This window comes from Panulirus ornatus, chromosome 1 (assembly GCF_036320965.1).
Source record: "Panulirus ornatus isolate Po-2019 chromosome 1, ASM3632096v1, whole genome shotgun sequence".
Classification (NCBI taxonomy): Eukaryota; Metazoa; Arthropoda; class Malacostraca; order Decapoda; family Palinuridae; genus Panulirus; species Panulirus ornatus.
The window spans coordinates 70,678,650-70,699,095 of NC_092224.1; the positions used below are offsets into that span (position 1 = coordinate 70,678,650).

Consider the following 20,446-nt stretch of genomic DNA (forward strand, 5'->3'; position numbering starts at 1 on the left):
GCAAGGAACTACAGCAGGACCACGAAGGAACGTTCAGGATGGTGAGGGAGGGAGCGAGACACTTCCATAATGAAGATGGTAAGTTATTGATGACTGAGGACCTCAGTTGCAGGGAAATGTTCTTGACTAGGAGAACTTAGATGCCCAGGGAGGAGGCATGGAGATCCAGGTTCCTCAGACGTGTTCAGGAGATCTTCCTCTATGAGCAAGTCTTGGACCTGATGAGATCTAGAGAAGATGACACACCGTCATTACGACCCCGTCCGTACACAGCACGTAGACAGAACACATCGAGTACGAATCGCCTCTAGGAAAAGGTGATCACGTAGTGATAGATTTTGAGTACGTGGAGGACGCAAGAAGGGGGCCAGAGGAAGCGCACGACGCTAGGAGGAGACTCATCGGAGGCAGTCTGTAATGGCCCGGAGGTGGATGATGCCTCTCAGGTCTGGTCGCCTCGCCTCAAGAAGCACAGAGACAACATGACTGTAAGGGTCCAGGGAAGAGCAGCCGAGATGGTGCCTGAATTAAGAGATCTAAGCTGCAGTGAAAGGTTGAGGGCTACACAGCTTACCATCCTGGAGGAGAGAGGAGACAGGGGTGACCTGATACTAGCCTTGGATTTGTTTAGATCAACTGGACGTTGATAGTACACAGGTCTTCATGAGGCGCGTTTGTTTGCCAGAGTTACCAGAGTTTATTATGTTCAGAAGCTCAGAAGGAGACAGACTGGTCTAAAGGAATTTAAGGTATTCTGGTGTAGTGTGAGGCTGGTCGATTGTTAAATTGGTCTAAGCAAAAACACGGTTATTGCCGGCATTTTACAAAGATTTAATCGTCTTCTTGATGGTGTAGAAAGTACAACTCTCTCTCCCTACATTGTGCACGTGGGCAGTTAGATATAATTAGGCACACAGTCCTCACAACACCAGCAGTAATTCGTACAGGACTCACAACGCCACCAGTAGCTCACACAGTATTCACAACACCATCAGTAACTTACACGGTGCTCACAACACCACCAGGAAGTCTTGTGAGCCACTGGTGGTGTTGTGAGCACCTTGTTACCACCATCTTTATGAGGCCTGCCGTTCGACCAGCCCTGAACATCAGTTCCCACATACTAATGTTTACACTGGTATAAACATCATCTCTTGCCTATATTGCTACACCAGAGGAATGTTTCCAGTAATCCAGGTCATGTTGTTGTTCTGTTGCTGTTGGAAGGCTGCTCTCTGCCATGTGGTTATGAGGTGTTCCATGTGGTTGGATCCTGCAGTCTGTGTTGGGTGTGTTTGTCTGTTGTTTGAGTATCATCCTACGTATGGGAGGTCATTAATAAGCTCATGGCTCATGATCACATGTCAGGGACACGAGTGTAATATCTATTTTTATTTCATCTAAAATCCTCTTAGTTTGCCGCGTTGCTGGAGTCGCTCACAAAGGCTGAGCTCAGATGGGAAGGTGCTTATATTTACTCACATGCAAATGAGAAAACTTGAATAAAAGGAGAGTTATCTTCCAGAGTGAGTTGTTGAGTGCGACGGTACGATCCTTGAGCACAACGGTACGGCTTGAATTCGACGGTGCGATACTTAAGCACGACGATACGACCCTTGAGCTTATCGGTTCCTCCTTAAGCACGAAGGTACGACCCGTGAGCGTGTCCTTACAACCCTTGAGCACGACAGGGCTATCCTTGAGCATAGCATTACGACCCTTGGCCATGATGGTAAGACCTGAGCACGACAGTACGACCCTTGATTACGACGGCACGACCCTCAAGTATGATGGCCAAACCTCTGACTGACCACAGGACTCTGTGCTGGGTCCACCACAGTCTCTGGTCTGTGTACATCACTTGCTCAACGGAGCTGAATCGTATCTGAAAACGTTTCCGACGACGCTCAAATTGTGACAGAAGTGCGCGAAATGAGACTGCAAGATATGGCAAAGGGACCCAAACAAAATAACAGCCGTAGTCAGACATATGACCATTGAAATGTAACCATGCAAATTGCAAGTTGATGAGGAAGGAGAAAGGAAATGAACAGACCATATTGCGACCTTCGTATTTAGGAAAACAGGTGAATAGATTTGTGCAGTGAAAGGAACCAGGGGTGAGATCACGTAATGCTAATCACGAGGAAATCACGTGTGGGAAGATCGCGAAAGAGACGAGTTATATTTCCTTCAGTGCCAGAGTCGCTCTGAAGTACATGGACAATGTGTTCAGGAGGATGTGCGCAACTTATAAGCAACGAAATGTGGCAGATACTGCAAGAGGGTGGATCTCCTTGTGAGACGTATAGGAGAAAGGAAAGCTGTCGTATGATTACAGTGCGTTTGTGGACAATATAAAGGAGAAACTCTAGAGGAATACAGTGGAAGTGATGGCAGAATTGAGAGTGATGATTTATGAAGAGAGGAGGGAAGGCCTCGATCTACCCACAGTGGAAGAAATGGGAGGATATTGGACCTACGTGAAAACCGTTTATTTATATATTAAGCTGCTTAGGCACCGTCAGTACATAGCAGCTCTTAGAAGTCAGGCAAGACTTGATAACGGGAGAACAGAAGGGTCACAAGAATATTTCCACAGTGGAGTCGTGAACACGTAGGGCAAGGGAAGGGAAGGTGATGTGAATGTAGATAACAATGAAAAATTTAATCGTATTTTAAACAGAAATGATTAACAGATAAGGTCCTGCAGAGTAAAGTACCTTCCCCGTATAACCCACACACACACACACACACACACACACACACACACACACACACACACACACACATGGACTTTCGTGGTGTAATGGTTAGCGTTACTGACCATGAACTATCACGGGCCCGCTAGGGGTTGGGTCAGTATGGGTTCGAATCCTTGGCTCGGCAGACAACCCCTATCGAATCCCAGCTGTTCTTCCTCCCCTCGGGACTGTTTGATTAAATAGTTACCCGGCACAAGCTGCAGGCCGGGCCAGCACGGTGCTTGGTGCACCAGTCACCAGGTCTCACCACCAGCAGGAGGGGGCTGCCCCTGACCAGCACGGTGCTGGTGTATCAGTCACCAGGTCTCACCACCAGCAGGAGGGGACCGCCCTTGACCAGCACGGTGCTGGTGTATCAGTCACCAGGTCTCACCACCAGCAGGAGGGGGCTGCCCCTGACCAGCACGGTGCTGGTGTATCAGTCACCAGGTCTCACCACCAGCAGGAGGGGGCTGCCCCTGACCAGCACGGTGCTGGTGTATCAGTCACCAGGTCTCACCACCAGCAGGAGGGGACCGCCCCTGACCAGCACGGTGCTGGTGTATCAGTCACCAGGTCTCACCACCAGCAGGAGGGGACCGCCCCTGACCAGCACGGTGCTGGTGTATCAGTCACCAGGTCTCACCACCAGCAGGAGGGGACCGCCCCGGGCCGGCACGGTGCTGGTGTATCAGTCACCAGGTCTCACCACCAGCAGGAGGGGACCGCCCCTGACCAGCACGGTGCTGGTGTATCAGTCACCAGGTCTCACCAGCAGGAGGAGACCGCCCCTGACCAGCACGGTGCTGGTGTATCAGTCACCAGGTCTCACCACCAGCAGGAGGGGACCGCCCCGGGCCGGCACGGTGCTGGTCGACGCGTCGCGGCCGCTTGCTGACCGACGGCTCATTGTTGCGGGCTAGAGGGGCGTCAGCCGCGACCAAACTGATTATTATTCCCGGGAAAGTAATTTTCCGGCGTGATCATAACCGTCCAGGCCGTCCCAAATATACTGTTTATTTTATTGTGCAATGATAGTGACGAAGGGTTTTAATGAGGCAAACTTTACATTGACTACGGCAAAATGTTGTCAAATACACAACGTATTGCGTGTAATTGTGAGTGTGTGTGGTGGAGGAGGGTGGGAGGTGGCGTGTCTGGAGTACTCGTGGTGGAGGGTTGGAGGTTGTTCAGCAACAGGGTGTTGCTAGTGATGGCGATGTTGGGGAGGGGGGGTCAATGACTGAGTCAGCTATAGCATTGTTGGAGATGTTGGAGATTGGAAGGAAAACACTCGTTCCTTTGAGCCAGACGTGGGGGCGGTACCGGTAATAAGAGTATCTTGAACTAGTTGTCGATGGAGTGGTTCATGTGGGAGCAGTCAGGTCGTGTGGGAGTGGCCGGGCGTCGGTCGGTGCGGAGTGTGTGAGTGGGCAGGCTGCTGCCAGCGGTGGGGGTTGCGGTGCCTCATGGGCTCACCATGTGGACGACATGCTCGATCATGTGAGAGTTGAGATATGGATACGAGGAGTGTGGTTGTATGTGGCACCCAGCTCCTGGGGAGGAGATGCCTACTAGTGGTGAGCAGACATTTCAAACAGGGGATATGCATGTCCTGTATACTGATTTAGGCGATTAACTTATCAGTCCTCTTGTCTTTCTTGCGCCTCGTACATCATTGGATCTGTCTGTTTCTTGTCGTCACATCGCCCGCTCACCACTTTTGCCCCACCAGCCGTCCTTCCTTCGTTGCTGGTGGAGTATTTTGCAACTCATTTGCGTCTGGTGCGCACAGGAGCTGTTGACACTTGTGAGGGAGTTGCCTGTGGTGTGTCATCTTTGTCGTGAGGGTTGGGCGTGGCTGAGGGTGTTACAGGTCTATGTCCATCCCCTGGTGAGGACCTCATGTTTCGTCCGTTGTTGTGTACGGCCACTGTTGTCATTATTACTCCTGTGTGTGTAGTAATGTGTCCATCGTCTACTACACCCTGTAGCTCCTCCTGTAGTAATGTGTCCGATCTCCACTACATCCTGCAGCTCCTCCTGCAGCGTGTCAGAGGTTCCTTGACGACGGGGAAGGTTTGCTGGCGTCGCTAGTGAAGGTGAGGTTAAGACGCCACAGGATTTTGCGTGGATGGTCCTGACTCGTGTAAGCCTCCGAGGTGACAGTTTGTGCTGCAGCTCCTCCTTGGTTTGTGTCAACACAGTTGGAACTGACTGACACCTGCTGTTGCACAGGCAACACATAGGTCGCAATACAAGTTTTCCAGCACTACGCCTCTCCCTGAACCGGGCGTGTAGAGCGAAGCTTCATTAGTCCCTGGAATGGTAATTACTCCACCGTTTTCTATAATCTGAATACGTATATAGAAGTTATAACATGTTGTTATGAGTATGGTAGTATTATCTGCTATAACTTTTGGAACATTTGTCACTCGTTATTTCTCATATTCTGAGCAGTTACCTGGATCCTAACACTCTCTCCGACGATCCAAACAGCACAAGATAACACGTGCGCAACGAAACCGTGGAGTAGGTTGATTGATGTATAGATACAGCGTATAGTAACAGGCTGACGGTCACAACAGATATCTTGTGGTTTGGTACAGCCTGGTCTTTGCACCCTGTTATTTCTCTTTGTGGTTACTCAGCAAATATTCGTTATATATATATATATATATATATATATATATATATATATATATATATATATATATATATATATATATATATATATATATATATATTTATATATATATATATATATATATATATATATATATATATATATATATATATATATATATATATATATATATCCCTGGGATTAGGTTAGGTTAGGTTAGGTAGCATTCCCGCCTGTTACACAGGGGTCCCGGGTTCGATCCTGGCTGTTGGAGATTTGTATTATATATATATATATATATATATATATATATATATATATATATATATATATATATATATATATATATATATATATATATACTGTATCCTCGGGTGATTTTTCAGCTGATAGAAAGCCAAGATTCCGGGATGATATTTTTTTCCCCTCGAGTTGAGAAGCCACAGGAATCAACCCTTGTGGTTCCCAGTCATTAAATGTGTGACAGAAAGTGAAAATTGGCCATCCTTCTCACGGGCTGACCCACAACACAGATAATCGTGTGTTTACCGCCCACCAGCGCTCCCACGTGGCTCGGCTTTCACTCACTCGAGTTCTTAAGAGTGCACACACACAAAATAGGGTTTCTTTGCTCCCCCTCCTACTCATTACTGTGTTCTGGTACTGGTTACTTGCTTGAGAGGGGGTTTGCTTTGTGCAATTCTTTCTTCAGTATGAGGGAACCCGCTGCAGTGTGCAACATATGGTAGCGGAACGTCTTTTGTCCTTATGTTGATTCAGTTTTCTGAAAGTATTCAGCCTATGAACGTGATCGAAGAATATATAGTCAGCTCATCCTTGCTCTGTGTGATCTCACTTGCTTATACTAAAGGAATTTACCCTTGATGTTGCTTGATTTACCTCCCTAAAGTTAGTGTGGCTCATCACAACTCTGCTGGAGTTGTCTTAAGAGAGAGTGAAAAAGAACGTCAAAAAAATTGAGGTTTGGTTTAGTGTTCGACAGGTTGAGGGAGATGACTGTGACAGGGTTCATCTGTTGCTTTGTCGATGAGTAACTGGACTGAGGAAATACCTCATACACAAGAGGCTTTTGCTGGACTGAAAATTACCCTCGTAATCATCATCCTGATCTGGACTCGCCTCAGGGAAGCTTTCCAAAGACATAAAGACATAAAACTTCGTGAGTGTCTGGAGATGTTGTTCTCAGAGCCTCATCCTTTGTCCTACCTTCTTCAGCCTCCCACCAAGACTGGCACACCAGTGTGTCGTATTCGTGGTCGTCTACCTCATGGTGTCTCATCGAGAGGAAGACGTGGAAGGAAAGTTAGAAGAAAATGTATATTTTTTTTTCCTGAAAGCTGTCGATGTTCTCATTGTTTATCATTGAACAGACAGAATTTCTTCACAGCCTCAGACTGTGCACTGATAGTAAGCGTGTCCATAGGCAATACTGAAACTCAAATGGTTACTCATCGTACTTTTTTTGTTGGTAAAATAAAATCCTTATTTGTCTTATTACAAAGATGCAAAACATCCTCCTTCCCATAATGCTGGAAAACATAAGCTGCAATTATCACAGCGTCGACCCCTGGAAGTTCACCAGTTCTACACTGCTAAAACAAAAAGTTTAATCCATATGACCCACTGTTGCAACTTACAAGTTCGCCATCTTACACTGCTGAAACAATGAAAACCTTCACGCATCCCACACTGCTGAAACAACTTCACCTTCTCCCACACCACTGAAATATCAAACACATCACCTCACCCACAACTTTGCAATCTGCTCCACACTGGTGCAACACAAATGCTCCGCTCATCACACAGTGTTAAGGCATGATACAAACCAACAACATGTCACCCATGCCAATTTTGTTGATAAAGTCTTCACAATACAGAAACTTAAGTGAAATTCAACCCTTTAGCGCACACCACAACGCGACGGTGAAATGTTGAATTTCACGCACTATACACGGGTGGTGAATGAAACGTGGCCCATCGCGCAATGGTGACACAGGGAGCTTCATTCACAAGACGATGGTGAATTATTACAAAGCTTCGTCCATTACTTCTGAAGGGCAGAGCTTCACTCCTGAGTCTGTTTCATAGCTTCGTCCGACGCACACTTGTGGAGCGTCACGTAATGCTGAGACGCGAAGCTTCACCTGGAACTTGCCTCTGAAACACGGGGATTTGTCCATTACACTACGGTGAGAAGAAGAGCTTCATCCATTGCTGGGACTTGACCTCCACTCCTGTACACCTCCTCTCGTGCGTCACCGCTAGCTTGAGATCTTTTTACCCTCCGGCCACAACCAATGACAAATAGAGCCTTCGTTCGCATTTATCTATGCAGAACCTGATCTTTCATGTCTCTTAGGTATAGAATTTTCTTGCCACTGAATGGAAGCAAAGTGTCGCACTTACTATTTCCAAGACCAGGACTTGAATCATCGACCTCCGACGCTCCAACAGACATCTGAAAATAACGAAAATGGACGACTCCGATCGTGTAGTCTTCAGGAATTGTGAGGTCTCTGGCTGGCTGGGTGTAGTGTAGTGCTGCAGCTCGGCTCGGGTAACGTGTGTGGAGGACGATCTGCAGGTCGAACATTATACTCTCTTCATCTTGTTCTGTAAGCCAGCAGCAAGTCAGCCTCCTCGCCCAGTTTGTGGTGTGTAGAGACAATGTGTCTGTCTCGTATTGAGGCTTCGATATTACCAGCGTGTTGACCCGAGACACCGAAGCTCTCTAAGGGAGGGGAAGCCTTGGCTGCGCCCGGCCTGCAGGACACCTGACCAGCTGGTGGGTGACAACGCACTGGAAGACTCAGAAACAAGATCATCGTCTGTGTGGGACCTGGCGAGTCTAACAAGGTAGAGAGGATGACACACATGTTCACCGTCGTAAATTTTTGGAAATAAAGATGCCTGAGTTCGATACCCCTGGCGACCTGGGTCAGGCAGAGTTGACCAAGCCTGAGTGACGTTTGCCAAAAAAAAAAAAAAAAAAGGGCAGACTTTCGAGCAGCAGGGTCAACAACCCGGACTTTCCCTGACATAGTGAATTATATCCTCGAAGTTTTACGTTGGGAAATTTGAATGAACGTCGTGTGTTAGAGACCTGACCCCCTGGCGTTGAACTTGAGAGCAGATATTATCATGAATCACGTTGAGGGAAGAAGAGCGCCTCGTCAACTTCAAATATCCGCGTTTTGGTGTTGGGCACGAGTGTTGTGGTGGGCGTCCGGGCGTGCAGTCGACTGTGTGAAGCCATCCCCGAAGGCCAGGTCTAGTGACCCGACCTTCCCGTGACTCACCCCTGCAGCCTGCTACTACCCTCCTCGCCTCCCGCACACCTCCTCCATTACCACCTGCTGGTGGAAGTGGTGTTGGCAGTGTCATCCACTGTTCCAGCCTCCCGAGGGAGCCCTCTTGGTGGCAGACATAGACCTAGAAGACGCAGTACATATCGAAGACCCGTCAGGCCCTTGGCGTGGAATGAATTTATCCGGGGATTCTGCAGTGTGGCGGGTCGTTGTGGCGCAGGACCGTGGCTCACCTCAAGTGCCGGATTGTTTGTGTTGTGGAGGAGGAGAAGGATCTTGTGTGGGGTGTGGGCGGAGGAGAGGGGGAAGGAAGGGTGGCACGTGCGAGCCGTGGCTGCCTTACGCTGCGAATCAATATTGCCTCCCGCATCACCACTTTCCTTCATACAAGTCTCTACTGCCGCCGCTCCTGCTGCCACCATTGTCCCGCTATCATCAACACTCGCCCTTCCTCCCCCACCCACCTCTCTCTCTCTCTCTCTCTCTCTCTCTCTCTCTCTCTCTCTCTCTCTCTCTCTCTCTCTCTCTCTCTCTCTATCTCTCTCGTCTGCCACCCCATTACATCCCCGCCACCGTCCCTGCTCCTGCCACCACTTCCAGCACCGCGGGTTCCTCACAGTCCTCTGCAGCTGTGGTGCCATACCCTCGGCCCGCCTCTCCCAGCCCTCCTCACCACTCAACCGTCAGCCATCTCTTGACTCTCCCCTTCTCTCTCTCTCTCTCTCTCTCTCTCTCTCTCTCTCTCTCTCTCTCTCTCTCTCTCTCTCTCTCTCTCTCTCTCTCTCTCTCTCTCCATCATTTTCTCACCCCGAGCTACCGGGCGGCTTTCCCCTCCTCCATCCACTCTCCTCCGTACTCCTCATCCACAACACTTTATAACTCTCCCTCCTTCCCCCTCCTCCTCCCCCCCCCCCCCCCCCAGCTCAGCCGCCACTAATTGCCTGGCCAGAAAAGTGAATTTGTGTCCTGAAGCGTCGTCAGCAGAGAGGGGGGGGGGGGGACCCTAGGCAACGTATATATGGACGAGAGGGGAAGGACGCTGAATATCTTCCTCGTATTACGATTTTTGACTTTACGACTCAGGATTTTTAATGACTTTGGCCAAGCCAGATGTCGACGCCTCTTGTGACTGAACACAACTGGAGTGACTGATTCATATGAGAAGAAGGGGATGTGGGTGGTGGATGGGTTGTGATCTCTACGTTCCTACTATACTGGAGGTTTTAGCAACATGTCATCCTGCACTGTTTCTTTGTCTCGTGTTTCCAAACGCTTCCTCTTAATGATCCATCGGTGGTGGATGATTCATCCCGTCATGTTTTATCTGTTCGGTCAGTAACTGTTGTGTTTTTTGCCCAGTCACAACCTTTTGTCCTGTCTGTGTGTTTTCCTTCATCGTTTTCTGTATTTATACCCATTTTTTTTTTTTTTCGTCTTCGCTTTTATTCTTAGCCGTATTTCGTTTCCCTTATTCGTATGACATTACCTTTTTATATAATGCTGCTCTTTACTGTTCATTTTCTCTTTTATTCATATTTCATTAATATTTCTTGTGTTACCTTTTTTTTATATTACCATACCCTTTGTTGTTGGTGCCCCATTCCATATTCCATTTTCTATAGTACCTCATTCTACATTTCATTATTTTCATGGTACCCATTCCAGCTTTTTCATGGTACATTATTTTTTATTTTCTTTTTACATAATACCCTATTTGTATATTCCCATTTCATGGTACCTATTCTATATTCCCTATTTTTCTAGATACCCATTCTATATTCCATTTTTTATCATGGTAGCCTATTCTTTACTTCCATTTATTTCATGGTACCCCATTCGAAATTCCCTATTTTTCATGGTACCTTCTCCTGTATTCACCTGAACCATGTCATATTCCTTTATTGTTTCTGATATTTACTTTCATTATACATTTATCGGTTTTCTCCCTCTTGATCACCCTTAAGTCTCTCTCTCATTTTTCAACCAAATTTTGTTTGAGAGACAATGGATTACTAGCTTGATTTTATTGCCTGTGTTCTGTATGGTTGACAGTTATCTGTGATAGAGAGGAAGAACGTAACTTCATCATGAGCACCCAGCTGTATACAAGATACAAGACGCCTTACAAAGATCTGACGTAGTTTATCAATGCCAATATCAACAAGGAGACTGCCAGCTCTTAACTAGCATGACCTACATGGGAAGCACAACCTGTCCACTGTCCACAAGACTCACTCTGCACCTACATGAACGCCCCATCTACCTCCATGTCACCTACGAAGCAGAACTCTGCCCCCATACGAGAGACGATTGTTATGTCTACAAGGCTACTACGCCATGAACAAAACACGAGACGCCTATACATCGGCATTGCGCTACTTATCCAAAAACAACACAAAAAAAAATCATCAACAAGGAGAACATGGTCCAAGACAGGAGACTACAGCAACACGCCCCAGCACCACGTTACAACCAATGAGCGTCGTGTTCAAGGGTCGTACCGTCGTGTTCAAGGGTCGTACCGTCGTGTTCAAGGGTCGTACCGTCGTGTTCAAGGGTCGTACCGTCGTGTTCAAGGGTCGTACCGTCGTGTTCAAGGGTCGTACCGTCGTGTTCAAGGGTCGTACCGTCGTGTTCAAGGGTCGTACCGTCGTGTTCAAGGGTCGTACCGTCGTGTTCAAGGGTCGTACCGTCGTGTTCAAGGGTCGTACCGTCGTGTTCAAGGGTCGTACCGTCGTGTTCAAGGGTCGTACCGTCGTGTTCAAGGGTCGTACCGTCGTGTTCAAGGGTCGTACCGTCGTGTTCAAGGGTCGTACCGTCGTGTTCAAGGGTCGTACCGTCGTGTTCAAGGGTCGTACCGTCGTGTTCAAGGGTCGTACCGTCGTGTTCAAGGGTCGTACCGTCGTGTTCAAGGGTCGTACCGTCGTGTTCAAGGGTCGTACCGTCGTGTTCAAGGGTCGTACCGTCGTGTTCAAGGGTCGTACCGTCGTGTTCAAGGGTCGTACCGTCGTGTTCAAGGGTCGTACCGTCGTGTTCAAGGGTCGTACCGTCGTGTTCAAGGGTCGTACCGTCGTGTTCAAGGGTCGTACCGTCGTGTTCAAGGGTCGTACCGTCGTGTTCAAGGGTCGTACCGTCGTGTTCAAGGGTCGTACCGTCGTGTTCAAGGGTCGTACCGTCGTGTTCAAGGGTCGTACCGTCGTGTTCAAGGGTCGTACCGTCGTGTTCAAGGGTCGTACCGTCGTGTTCAAGGGTCGTACCGTCGTGTTCAAGGGTCGTACCGTCGTGTTCAAGGGTCGTACCGTCGTGTTCAAGGGTCGTACCGTCGTGTTCAAGGGTCGTACCGTCGTGTTCAAGGGTCGTACCGTCGTGTTCAAGGGTCGTACCGTCGTGTTCAAGGGTCGTACCGTCGTGTTCAAGGGTCGTACCGTCGTGTTCAAGGGTCGTACCGTCGTGTTCAAGGGTCGTACCGTCGTGTTCAAGGGTCGTACCGTCGTGTTCAAGGGTCGTACCGTCGTGTTCAAGGGTCGTACCGTCGTGTTCAAGGGTCGTACCGTCGTGTTCAAGGGTCGTACCGTCGTGTTCAAGGGTCGTACCGTCGTGTTCAAGGGTCGTACCGTCGTGTTCAAGGGTCGTACCGTCGTGTTCAAGGGTCGTACCGTCGTGTTCAAGGGTCGTACCGTCGTGTTCAAGGGTCGTACCGTCGTGTTCAAGGGTCGTACCGTCGTGTTCAAGGGTCGTACCGTCGTGTTCAAGGGTCGTACCGTCGTGTTCAAGGGTCGTACCGTCGTGTTCAAGGGTCGTACCGTCGTGTTCAAGGGTCGTACCGTCGTGTTCAAGGGTCGTACCGTCGTGTTCAAGGGTCGTACCGTCGTGTTCAAGGGTCGTACCGTCGTGTTCAAGGGTCGTACCGTCGTGTTCAAGGGTCGTACCGTCGTGTTCAAGGGTCGTACCGTCGTGTTCAAGGGTCGTACCGTCGTGTTCAAGGGTCGTACCGTCGTGTTCAAGGGTCGTACCGTCGTGTTCAAGGGTCGTACCGTCGTGTTCAAGGGTCGTACCGTCGTGTTCAAGGGTCGTACCGTCGTGTTCAAGGGTCGTACCGTCGTGTTCAAGGGTCGTACCGTCGTGTTCAAGGGTCGTACCGTCGTGTTCAAGGGTCGTACCGTCGTGTTCAAGGGTCGTACCGTCGTGTTCAAGGGTCGTACCGTCGTGTTCAAGGGTCGTACCGTCGTGTTCAAGGGTCGTACCGTCGTGTTCAAGGGTCGTACCGTCGTGTTCAAGGGTCGTACCGTCGTGTTCAAGGGTCGTACCGTCGTGTTCAAGGGTCGTACCGTCGTGTTCAAGGGTCGTACCGTCGTGTTCAAGGGTCGTACCGTCGTGTTCAAGGGTCGTACCGTCGTGTTCAAGGGTCGTACCGTCGTGTTCAAGGGTCGTACCGTCGTGTTCAAGGGTCGTACCGTCGTGTTCAAGGGTCGTACCGTCGTGTTCAAGGGTCGTACCGTCGTGTTCAAGGGTCGTACCGTCGTGTTCAAGGGTCGTACCGTCGTGTTCAAGGGTCGTACCGTCGTGTTCAAGGGTCGTACCGTCGTGTTCAAGGGTCGTACCGTCGTGTTCAAGGGTCGTACCGTCGTGTTCAAGGGTCGTACCGTCGTGTTCAAGGGTCGTACCGTCGTGTTCAAGGGTCGTACCGTCGTGTTCAAGGGTCGTACCGTCGTGTTCAAGGGTCGTACCGTCGTGTTCAAGGGTCGTACCGTCGTGTTCAAGGGTCGTACCGTCGTGTTCAAGGGTCGTACCGTCGTGTTCAAGGGTCGTACCGTCGTGTTCAAGGGTCGTACCGTCGTGTTCAAGGGTCGTACCGTCGTGTTCAAGGGTCGTACCGTCGTGTTCAAGGGTCGTACCGTCGTGTTCAAGGGTCGTACCGTCGTGTTCAAGGGTCGTACCGTCGTGTTCAAGGGTCGTACCGTCGTGTTCAAGGGTCGTACCGTCGTGTTCAAGGGTCGTACCGTCGTGTTCAAGGGTCGTACCGTCGTGTTCAAGGGTCGTACCGTCGTGTTCAAGGGTCGTACCGTCGTGTTCAAGGGTCGTACCGTCGTGTTCAAGGGTCGTACCGTCGTGTTCAAGGGTCGTACCGTCGTGTTCAAGGGTCGTACCGTCGTGTTCAAGGGTCGTACCGTCGTGTTCAAGGGTCGTACCGTCGTGTTCAAGGGTCGTACCGTCGTGTTCAAGGGTCGTACCGTCGTGTTCAAGGGTCGTACCGTCGTGTTCAAGGGTCGTACCGTCGTGTTCAAGGGTCGTACCGTCGTGTTCAAGGGTCGTACCGTCGTGTTCAAGGGTCGTACCGTCGTGTTCAAGGGTCGTACCGTCGTGTTCAAGGGTCGTACCGTCGTGTTCAAGGGTCGTACCGTCGTGTTCAAGGGTCGTACCGTCGTGTTCAAGGGTCGTACCGTCGTGTTCAAGGGTCGTACCGTCGTGTTCAAGGGTCGTACCGTCGTGTTCAAGGGTCGTACCGTCGTGTTCAAGGGTCGTACCGTCGTGTTCAAGGGTCGTACCGTCGTGTTCAAGGGTCGTACCGTCGTGTTCAAGGGTCGTACCGTCGTGTTCAAGGGTCGTACCGTCGTGTTCAAGGGTCGTACCGTCGTGTTCAAGGGTCGTACCGTCGTGTTCAAGGGTCGTACCGTCGTGTTCAAGGGTCGTACCGTCGTGTTCAAGGGTCGTACCGTCGTGTTCAAGGGTCGTACCGTCGTGTTCAAGGGTCGTACCGTCGTGTTCAAGGGTCGTACCGTCGTGTTCAAGGGTCGTACCGTCGTGTTCAAGGGTCGTACCGTCGTGTTCAAGGGTCGTACCGTCGTGTTCAAGGGTCGTACCGTCGTGTTCAAGGGTCGTACCGTCGTGTTCAAGGGTCGTACCGTCGTGTTCAAGGGTCGTACCGTCGTGTTCAAGGGTCGTACCGTCGTGTTCAAGGGTCGTACCGTCGTGTTCAAGGGTCGTACCGTCGTGTTCAAGGGTCGTACCGTCGTGTTCAAGGGTCGTACCGTCGTGTTCAAGGGTCGTACCGTCGTGTTCAAGGGTCGTACCGTCGTGTTCAAGGGTCGTACCGTCGTGTTCAAGGGTCGTACCGTCGTGTTCAAGGGTCGTACCGTCGTGTTCAAGGGTCGTACCGTCGTGTTCAAGGGTCGTACCGTCGTGTTCAAGGGTCGTACCGTCGTGTTCAAGGGTCGTACCGTCGTGTTCAAGGGTCGTACCGTCGTGTTCAAGGGTCGTACCGTCGTGTTCAAGGGTCGTACCGTCGTGTTCAAGGGTCGTACCGTCGTGTTCAAGGGTCGTACCGTCGTGTTCAAGGGTCGTACCGTCGTGTTCAAGGGTCGTACCGTCGTGTTCAAGGGTCGTACCGTCGTGTTCAAGGGTCGTACCGTCGTGTTCAAGGGTCGTACCGTCGTGTTCAAGGGTCGTACCGTCGTGTTCAAGGGTCGTACCGTCGTGTTCAAGGGTCGTACCGTCGTGTTCAAGGGTCGTACCGTCGTGTTCAAGGGTCGTACCGTCGTGTTCAAGGGTCGTACCGTCGTGTTCAAGGGTCGTACCGTCGTGTTCAAGGGTCGTACCGTCGTGTTCAAGGGTCGTACCGTCGTGTTCAAGGGTCGTACCGTCGTGTTCAAGGGTCGTACCGTCGTGTTCAAGGGTCGTACCGTCGTGTTCAAGGGTCGTACCGTCGTGTTCAAGGGTCGTACCGTCGTGTTCAAGGGTCGTACCGTCGTGTTCAAGGGTCGTACCGTCGTGTTCAAGGGTCGTACCGTCGTGTTCAAGGGTCGTACCGTCGTGTTCAAGGGTCGTACCGTCGTGTTCAAGGGTCGTACCGTCGTGTTCAAGGGTCGTACCGTCGTGTTCAAGGGTCGTACCGTCGTGTTCAAGGGTCGTACCGTCGTGTTCAAGGGTCGTACCGTCGTGTTCAAGGGTCGTACCGTCGTGTTCAAGGGTCGTACCGTCGTGTTCAAGGGTCGTACCGTCGTGTTCAAGGGTCGTACCGTCGTGTTCAAGGGTCGTACCGTCGTGTTCAAGGGTCGTACCGTCGTGTTCAAGGGACGTACCGTCGTGTTCAAGGATCGTACCATCGTGTTCAAGGATCGTACCATCGTGTTCAAGGATCGTACCATCGTGTTCAAGGATCGTACCATCGTGTTCAAGGATCGTACCATCGTGTTCAAGGATCGTACCATCGTGTTCAAGGATCGTACCATCGTGTTCAAGGATCGTACCATCGTGTTCAAGGATCGTACCATCGTGTTCAAGGATCGTACCATCGTGTTCAAGGATCGTACCATCGTGTTCAAGGATCGTACCATCGTGTTCAAGGATCGTACCATCGTGTTCAAGGATCGTACCATCGTGTTCAAGGATCGTACCATCGTGTTCAAGGATCGTACCATCGTGTTCAAGGATCGTACCATCGTGTTCAAGGATCGTACCATCGTGTTCAAGGATCGTACCATCGTGTTCAAGGATCGTACCATCGTGTTCAAGGATCGTACCATCGTGTTCAAGGATCGTACCATCGTGTTCAAGGATCGTACCATCGTGTTCAAGGATCGTACCATCGTGTTCAAGGATCGTACCATCGTGTTCAAGGATCGTACCATCGTGTTCAAGGATCGTACCATCGTGTTCAAGGATCGTACCATCGTGTTCAAGGATCGTACCATCGTGTTCAAGGATCGTACCATCGTGTTCAAGGATCGTACCATCGTGTTCAAGGATCGTACCATCGTGTTCAAGGATCGTACCATCGTGTTCAAGGATCGTACCATCGTGTTCAAGGATCGTACCGTCGTGCTCAAGGAACATACCGTCGTTCCGAAGGGACGTACCGTCGTGTTCAAGGATCGTACCATCGTGTTCAAGGATCGTACCATCGTGTTCAAGGATCGTACCATCGTGTTCAAGGATCGTACCATCGTGTTCAAGGATCGTACCATCGTGTTCAAGGATCGTACCATCGTGTTCAAGGATCGTACCATCGTGTTCAAGGATCGTACCATCGTGTTCAAGGATCGTACCATCGTGTTCAAGGATCGTACCATCGTGTTCAAGGATCGTACCATCGTGTTCAAGGATCGTACCATCGTGTTCAAGGATCGTACCATCGTGTTCAAGGATCGTACCATCGTGTTCAAGGATCGTACCATCGTGTTCAAGGATCGTACCATCGTGTTCAAGGATCGTACCATCGTGTTCAAGGATCGTACCATCGTGTTCAAGGATCGTACCATCGTGTTCAAGGATCGTACCGTCGTGCTCAAGGAACATACCGTCGTTCCGAAGGGACGTACCGTCGTGTTCAAGGGTCGTACCGTCGTGTTCAAGGATCGTACCATCGTGTTCAAGGATCGTACCATCGTGTTCAAGGATCGTACCATCGTGTTCAAGGATCGTACCATCGTGTTCAAGGATCGTACCATCGTGTTCAAGGATCGTACCATCGTGTTCAAGGATCGTACCATCGTGTTCAAGGATCGTACCATCGTGTTCAAGGATCGTACCATCGTGTTCAAGGATCGTACCATCGTGTTCAAGGATCGTACCATCGTGTTCAAGGATCGTACCATCGTGTTCAAGGATCGTACCATCGTGTTCAAGGATCGTACCATCGTGTTCAAGGATCGTACCATCGTGTTCAAGGATCGTACCATCGTGTTCAAGGATCGTACCATCGTGTTCAAGGATCGTACCATCGTGTTCAAGGATCGTACCATCGTGTTCAAGGATCGTACCATCGTGTTCAAGGATCGTACCATCGTGTTCAAGGATCGTACCATCGTGTTCAAGGATCGTACCATCGTGTTCAAGGATCGTACCATCGTGTTCAAGGATCGTACCATCGTGTTCAAGGATCGTACCGTCGTGCTCAAGGAACATACCGTCGTTCCGAAGGGACGTACCGTCGTGTTCAAGGGTCGTACCGTCGTGTTCAAGGGTCGTACCGTCGTGTTCAAGGGTCGTACCGTCGTGTTCAAGGGTCGTACCGTCGTGTTCAAGGGTCGTACCGTCGTGTTCAAGGGTCGTACCGTCGTGTTCAAGGGTCGTACCGTCGTGTTCAAGGGTCGTACCGTCGTGTTCAAGGGTCGTACCGTCGTGTTCAAGGGTCGTACCGTCGTGTTCAAGGGTTGTACCGTCGTGTTCAAGGGTCGTACCGTCGTGTTCAAGGGTCGTACCGTCGTGTTCAAAGGTCGTACCGTCGTGTTCAAGGGTCGTACCGTCGTGTTCAAGGATCGTACCATCGTGTTCAAGGATCGTACCATCGTGTTCAAGGATCGTACCATCGTGTTCAAGGATCGTACCATCGTGTTCAAGGATCGTACCATCGTGTTCAAGGATCGTACCATCGTGTTCAAGGATCGTACCATCGTGTTCAAGGATCGTACCATCGTGTTCAAGGATCGTACCATCGTGTTCAAGGATCGTACCATCGTGTTCAAGGATCGTACCATCGTGTTCAAGGATCGTACCATCGTGTTCAAGGATCGTACCATCGTGTTCAAGGATCGTACCATCGTGTTCAAGGATCGTACCGTCGTGCTCAAGGAACATACCGTCGTTCCGAAGGGACGTACCGTCGTGTTCAAGGATCGTACCATCGTGTTCAAGGATCGTACCGTCGTGCTCAAGGAACATACCGTCGTTCCGAAGGGACGTACCGTCGTGTTCAAGGGTCGTACCGTCGTGTTCAAGGGTCGTACCGTCGTGCTCAAGGAACATACCGTCGTGCCCAAGGGTCGTACCGTCGTGTTCAATTAACGTACCATTGTGCCCAAGGATCGTACCGTCGTGCTCAAGGAACATACCGTCGTTCCCAAGGGACGTACCGTCGTGTTCAAGGGTCGTACCATCGTGTTCAAGGATCGTACCATCGTGTTCAAGGATCGTACCATCGTGTTCAAGGATCGTACCGTCATGCTCAAGGATCGTACCGTCGTGCTTATGGATCGTACCGTCGTGCTGAAGGAAAGTACCAATGTGTCCGAGGGTCGTACCGTCGTGTTAATAGGATAGGCAATTCAGACTCGCAATCGTGTGGTCGAACCACCCGTCCAGACTGCCTGAGTTCGACCAGACCCTCTTGTCTCGGAACGCTTCGAAGACGCACGCCTCCTGCTTCACCCCGGGTATTCCCAAACCTGCAGGTGATGGTCATATGACCTAGTTCTACTGAGAGACGAACTACCATGTCTGCATCTATTGAGACTGGAAGTTTAGGATGACATTACCCTCCTCCAGCAAATGACTCGACTTTGACCAACGGGGAACCTTTGGCCTGGCTCTCCTACATCCTGCCATGAGTTCTGGAGGCAGCAGGTACTAGGGTGTGTCAGCAGGTAATACAGCAGGAACCAGGGTGATGGCAGGCACTGCTGTAATGGGGGACATTACACCCTGGGATGCAATCGGCCAGCCAGGGTGTGTCCCTGCCACACACAAAAGCCTGCGCTACAGTCAGAAGCAGGGAAAGTAGGATTTCTTTGAATCGACGAGCTCCTCGAGGAGAATGCACTGTGTGTATATATATATATATATATATATATATATATATATATATATATATATATATATATATATATATATATTCATTTTTTCATACTATTCGCCATTTCCCGCGTTAGCGTGGTAGCGGTAAGAACGGAGGACTGAGCCTTTGAGGGAATGTCCTCACTTAGCCCCCTTCTCTGTTCCTTCTCTTGGAAAATTAAAAAAGAGGGGAGGATTTCCAGCTCCCCGATCCCTCCCCTTTTAGTCGCCTTCTACGACACGCAGGGAATACTTGGGAAGTATTCTTTCTCCCCTATCCCCAGGGATAATATATATCTATCAATATATATATATATATATATATATATATATATATATATATATATATATATATATATATATATATATATATATATACATATATCTTTTTCTTTCTTTTAAACTATTCGCCATTTCCCGCATTAGCGAGGTAGCGTTAAAAACAGAGGACTGGGCCTTTTTTGGAATATCCTCACCTGGCCCCCTCTGTTCCTTCTTTTGGAAAATTAAAAAAAAAAAAACGAGAGGGGAGGATTTCCAGCCCCCCGCTCTCTCCCCTTTTAGTTGCCTTCTACGACACGCAGGGAATACGTGAGAAGTATTCTTAATCCCCTATCCCCAGGGAAATATATATATATATATATATATATATATATATATATATATATATATATATATATATATATATATATATATATATATATTCACACACACACACACACACAAATATAGTGCGTATTCGTACTTGAACGCCGTTTTCCGCTTTAACGAGGTAGCACCAAGAACAGACGAAGAAAGGCCTCATCCGTGAGCATCATTTCTCTAGCTGTCTGATGTAATGTACCGAAACCACAGCTCCCTATCCCCATCCAGGCCCCACAGACCTTTCCATGGTTTACCTCAGACGCTTCACATTCCCTGGTTCAGTCCATTGACAGAACGTCAATGATATATATATATATATATATATATATATATATACCAAGCCGGTTGAAAGAATGGTCAGATGTGCTCTATTCAAATGTAGTTTATAATCTCCATATTATGACGACCCTCTGTCGTCATATCCCGTGGGTTCCACTCACTAAGATGGATGAAAAAGAAATAAGAACTTTGTGGAAAAAGACAAAAAAAAAAAAAGAGCAATGTATGTGTAATACTTGAGGAAGCGTGAGGGAGGGGAGGGGGTTGAGATG

General features: G+C 49.5%; 1 protein-coding gene across 6 annotated transcripts in view; it reads left to right on the plus strand.

Annotated features, from left to right (window-relative positions):
• The window catches only part of LOC139749449 (atrial natriuretic peptide-converting enzyme-like), a 1,171,820-nt gene that overhangs the window by 883,900 nt on the left and 267,474 nt on the right, over positions 1-20,446 (plus strand). The gene's annotated exons all lie outside the window — the stretch shown is intronic.